Consider the following 6,159-nt stretch of genomic DNA (forward strand, 5'->3'; position numbering starts at 1 on the left):
TGTGTGTTTGTGTGTGTGTTTGTGTGTGTGTTTGTGTGTGTGTGTGTGTGTGTTTGTGTGTTTGTGTTTGTGTGTTTGTGTTTGTGTGTGTTTGTTTGTTTGTCTGAATACAGTTTTTCCCCGCCTGTACCCTGCCAAATCACGGTAGTTTTCAGGGGGAGGCTTTTATAGGGAGTTAGTGGCCTGTTAATCCTAGCCTGAGGTGAGCTATGATGAAGATCACTAGTGCTCATGTCTGGGTTGGCAGACGCTGCACGACGGGCAGGGACAAGCTTAGCCAGATTGCCTCCTTTGATGAGCAGTCTGCTCTCAATTGTGTTATTCCACCCATGTTTCCCCCGAGCCATTCAACCTGCGCAGATGATATTATTTTCTTTTTCTGCCTTTTCCATTATCCTTTTGAACCTTCTGCTTAGTCAGGCCCAAGCCTAAGTCTTTGCAGGTTTACTTTTCCAATTAACTCAGGGGCTGGTGGTCAATATTGACTGAGGATAATAATGTGTGAATCCTCTCCTATTGTGTTGCTGACTAAAAGAAACCATAAATAAAGGGAAGGGGATTTAGTATTTGCACATTAATGACATCCCTTTTTTGACGTGTTGTTTCAGAAAAAGCAGGTGTTTTGCAGGCTTAATGACTTTTAATTTGCTTTTAATTAACCCCTCAAATCCAAGGTCATGTGTTTCCTTCCAGATTTTTGGTTGCCGTTTTGAATTAATAATTTAGACACACACATACAAGCTTAAGAACATGCAGACACATGCACAACTATCCATGGAATCATTCACAAATTTCACAAAAGGCAACAAGTCAACTTTGCTTTGTGAAATGGGATGGCCTCTTTCTGCTGCAGATGACTTTTTGTGTACTATTACAATTAAGGGATTTCAGGCATTGATCTAAATAATCCCTTAACGCTATGCTAATGATCAAGGCCAGGGTAGTCTCCCTACTGGTTGAGCTTGTTGTTAGTATGCATGGCAGGACAGAGTAAAGCCAGGCCTGAGTGTACAGTGGGTGCCTTTTTATTCATGCCAGCAATGATATGGGCACACGGATCAGACGTTTGCCTGTTGGCACATTAACCAAGGCCACGTCCCTGTTTGCCCTCCACACATCTCAAGGACTTAGCCGTTCTGATGAGTCTCACTGACAAAGAACATGCATGCAGCTTCACTTGATTCCTCTGAATAAATAGCCAAAAGTTATTCCTGACCACTACAGTTGCATTGATTATAGGAAAAGCTGTGCTTGTTTACCCAATAAGCAGTGTTAGTTTACCTGCATATTTATCACTTTTTCTTACTGCATCCCCCATCCATAAAGTGCACACATAGCCTCACCTAAAGCAACTGAAACGGAGGACACTTCCAGTTCTCTTTGTCTAATGAAAACCACAGGAGGATAGTTCCCTTTCTTCTTCTGTCTGTCTACATCACAACATGTTCAGTACTTTAGCTGCTGCCAAGCCTTTCCCTAATATATTCAGCTTGTTGGGAGATACATAACACAGCAAAATATTAATGTTATCGAATATATATCATTACCCCTTAGCACTTCCCTGTATTTGTTACTTCTTATCCGTGTTATGGTGATCAATCCCTGGGAGTTTATTTACCAGGAACCTATTGATGAAGTGATCAAGATAATTTTATTAAAGCAGCTAAATGCCAGCTGTAATAGCTGTTAGTTGCCAATGTTGGACAGGAATGGTAGAGAGAGGTGCTTTGGTTCGATTCATAGACAAATCAATGTCATACACAGGCCCTGACGGCTGAGGAGTCAGTTGAGTATTTACAGAGTGCAGACTAAAGGGATAGGTCGAAATTGAGAATGAAAGCAAATTACACAAAATGGGCGGAAATGAAAAGATGCCAAAAGTGAAAGACTGAAGTGCTTCATAATGCCATTGAACTGCTCTAGGAGGGGATCTTTCACAGTTGCATACAACCTGGGTCTTATTTTTGTTATTTCTATTGGTAATAATGTTATGAGTCGCTATACGAGTTGCTGAGATCAGGGAATGAAGCTCTGTTGCTGAAAAAAAGAAACTGTAGAATTATTACCAACTAATTGTCTGTTGTAAACATCACAGTTTACAGACAATCTACTGATCTTACCATAGCTGTATGTAAACACAGTTTTTCTATGTAATGAGGGATTATTACGGACATTTCAGGTGCACTAACTTTTGGTTTCACCTTGAAATAAAAGTGTTTTTAAAAATCTGGCTAAACTGTTTGTTTACAATCCAGCTGATCATCTAAATACTTATGTTTGTTGCTCTGTCAGACTTAATTGCAGCAATTCTGCAATGTTGTCAGATCTGAGCAATTACCGTAGTTTAGTGAGTAAAATGTTATCACCAAAAAAATTATGACCAAAACTATTAAACCCAAGTTGTAATACTTTTAATGTTCCTTTAAGAGCAAGGACAGAGGTGCAAGGAGAGGGACCAAAAATGGCAAGAGAAAAGAGGGAGAGGTATTTAGAAGGAAAAAAACTTAAGGTGAGGACAGGACAGTGGGATAGAAACAAGGTAAGGAGCAGCAGGAAAGGAGGAAGGATGAACATGGAGCGGGAGAGTGTCTTTGCCCGAGGCTCTGTAGGAGATGATAAAACAGAGGCCAGTTAAGGGGAGTTCTTGGTAACCACAAGGTGTGCGTGTGCGTGTGTACGTGTACTGTATGAAAACTTAAGATCCTCTTCATCTTCACACCTTCCCCTGCTATAATTATGGGCTTCTCTCTCTTTCTGTCTCACCCTCCCTCTTCCCTTGCTTCAAACTATGCCAAGGGCTTTTACATTCACAGTTCCCACTGTGCTGCCTACTCTCTGTCACTCTCCCTATCTCCACCCTTCACACCTCCCACCAGCCTCCAATTATCAGATCTAAGTAGGTCCCAGAGAAGAAAAGAAGTCAGGAAAGAGAGGAGGAGAGAGAATCAGTGAGAAGATAAGAGATAAGAGAAATGAGAAGGGTCAGTAAGCGAGATAGGACGAATAACACAGGCTGGGTGTAGAGAGAGATAAATGAAGGGGGTATAAAACATGAGCATCATCAGAGATGAGGTCAGAGAAAACAATGAGTAAGTGATGGAGAAAGGAAGAACGAAGGATAATTATGTAGGGGAAAAAGAGAAGCGGAAAGTTGGTTGCCAGGAGTCAGGCTTATTATGTGGTTATGATGAGTCATGCTTTTGACAGGTACTTTTCTTCTAGTGCAAGCCTTTGATTACATGACTGTAGGGCTGTCACTAAAGTTCACATCTTCACACAAAGTCACATAAAGACATACATAAACTAGTCTGCTTAACATCTAGAATGTACTTTCTCGCCTCCTGCTGACCCATGCAGATGGTTCTCTGCCTACACCCCAATGTAATAGGTAAAATGAAATTTTCCATTTAAATAATTCATTGAACATGTTGTCATAAGGAAATTGTAAAATAGTGTGTTAATGAAAACTGTTAACAGTATGTATGTATATGTAGGTTAATTCAGAGTAACCTGTGGTCTGTATCTATATCTTACTTCTCCACCCCACTTTCCGCTGTCAGGAGTTGTGAATTTGAATTCTTGTATTCTGTATGACGGCGCACAGCTACAGTACTGTATGTGCATTTTTACGAGTATGTGTGAGTACATGTAGGATGTGGTTATTGTGCACACATCTGTGGTTTGCATTTACTCCATAGTTATTTATTGCACTTCAGTCTTTGGGGGTTGAGAGGGTGGGATTAGAAATAAATGCTCTGACATTAGATCAATTTAATGTTGACATAAATCTTAACAGGCGACAGTGAGCATCACTGCCAACACCACCAGCATTGGTAGCCAACTAGCATATACACATGTGTTTGTCCAAACCAATTTGGCCTCAGGGACTGCTGGCAATGATAACAGTGTGTTGTATCGCTGTTTCTAAGTGTCTATGTATACACACAAACAGAAACATCTGAGCTAAGGAGAAAAAACACAGAGCACTGACAGTGTACACATTTGCTTGTAGATTCCCTGCCACATTATGAATTTTTCATTGTTGTTGAAGCAAATAAGGCATCTGTTTTCTGCTTTTAAATTTTGCTGTTTCTTCTGTCACAAAACTTTAAAAAAGAGACTGAAGATTTTACTGATTTTGAACAGAATGACAGTTTGTACTTCTGGCAAGGCTAAGAGTGTGCAGTTGTGTGAGTGTGTACAATTTGTAGTAGTGGGGGAAGCCTGCTTCACAATTACAGGGCTTGGGAAGACTTTAGTTTATGGTTTTAAATAAACCTGTGTGTGTATGTGTGAAAGAGCGTGTTTATGTGTGACTATAAGATTATTAACCAGAGACTGCAAGGATGGGTATTTAAAGCATAACTGTAAAAAAAAATATATGTATTCCGATTGTCAGTGTTGTAAAGGGAATTGTGGAAGGTGGTAATGAAATGGTGAAATAGTGCCAACGTGTGTTTACATCTGTGTAGTCAGCGGCTGTTGGCATTTGCTTTTTGAAGTTTTCCATGACATGTTGTCAGAAAGGCAGATGATGCACAAGATGCTGTCTGGCTTTGACTTGTGGTGTTTATCGTATTCCAAGGCTGTGGTTTATTCTCTGTATTTGTATGCATACATATGTGTGTGTATGTGTATGCATACATATGTGTGTATATGTGTGAATACACTTACATGTCAGTGTGTGTTTACCTTGAATCTGCTTGCATGTGCAAAGTATAGTTTCTGGGATTTAGGGTTTTAAACACTCAAGTGCATTTTAGCTGTGATGCTCTGTGTGACTCTGTGTGTGTGTGTGTGTGCACGCACACAATATTATATCACCTCATCACCATATCCCACTATCAGTATAGATCTGTGTCCTCAAGATTCAGCTTTAGTTGCCGTGTTAAGTCATACCCCAGTGCTTCCCATGCCTTAATTTCCACAAACCAGATGAAATTTATTGTCCCTATTGTTCATGTGTATTAACTGGAAGAGATGTGATTAAAAATGGATTGCATCTCTCTTTGCTCTCCCACTCATTTTCATTCTCCAAATACGACCCTTCGTTCTTAAGAAAATGAGATTTGGGAGAGCAAACACACATGCACCACCTCTTCCTTCCTCTCCTCCACCACTGAACTCACTCACCCTGTTTGTCATTTATCTATAATGACTTTGTGAATAGTGTCACAGAGCTTTCCCCTCTCTCTCACCACGCAGCCACCCAGTCAGTCACTCAGCCTAACCCAATCAAGTGGCTTTTAATGAACTTCAAACAAGTGTTATCACCCAGTTCAACGTGCGCTATGCTCCACTCCCCCCCAGCTCCAACCATGCGGGGGCTCACCTTATCTTCTCTCCTTCTTTTCACCCTCTTTTCACCCTCTTTCCTCCTGCCTCTTTGACATGCTAAAGCTCCTCCTGTCGCATATGCTTAATGGTATTTTTTTGCTTCTTTCACTTACTCTGTTCTTTTGTTGTTCCTCTCTCTCATTTTGCCTATTTCGCTCCCTTTCTCTATCTAGCACGTTTCAATGGAAACATGAAACAGTTTAGGGAAGTGCTGTTCTCTATTTAGTGTCTTTACCCTCCTTTACTTCCCTCCATACCTTTCACTCACCTATTCTTGCCATTGCCTTTTCTCCCACTTGTTCTATCTGTCTTCTGTGTCTTTCATTTTTTTCTCCTTTGTCCATCTCTTTCCCTCTCCACACCTGTCCTCCTCCCCTTTCCTCCCCTTTCCTCTCCTCTTACTCCTCTTAATCTTTCAGGCAAGTAATAGGTGCTCTATATTTAGGCAGCTACTAACACCTGAATTGATTGGCTGTTAATTTTAGACCTCCAATTGCTAAGTGACTCATCTCTCTCTCTTTATCTCTCTCTCTCTCTCTCTTTGTCTTTTAATTTTTTTCAATTTAATATGCTTTTAATGGCATGAATGTTAGAAACAATTATTGCCAAAGCGTTCATAATTTGAAAACAACAATAAACACAGGTTTAAAAAATAAATACAATTAATTAAGAAAACCAAAGTCCATTAAGAATACATTTCATAAAAATACTATTCATTAAATACAATACAATAAGTAGATTAATAAAAAAAACAAGAAAATACTAGGAAAACAAAGTGTGTGTGTGTATGTGTTCCTTATGTACAACAATATATTGATTTGT

General features: G+C 39.9%; 1 protein-coding gene across 1 annotated transcript in view; it reads left to right on the top strand.

Moving 5' to 3' along the window:
* plxna4 (plexin A4) overlaps positions 1–6,159 on the top strand; it is a gene marked incomplete in the record, with an annotated part of 222,275 nt that overhangs the window by 160,949 nt on the left and 55,167 nt on the right.

The sequence above is a fragment of the Morone saxatilis genome, unplaced genomic scaffold (genome assembly GCF_004916995.1).
Source record: "Morone saxatilis isolate NCDOM2014 unplaced genomic scaffold, NCSU_SB_2.0 Contig10, whole genome shotgun sequence".
NCBI classification, from domain to species: domain Eukaryota; kingdom Metazoa; phylum Chordata; class Actinopteri; family Moronidae; genus Morone; species Morone saxatilis.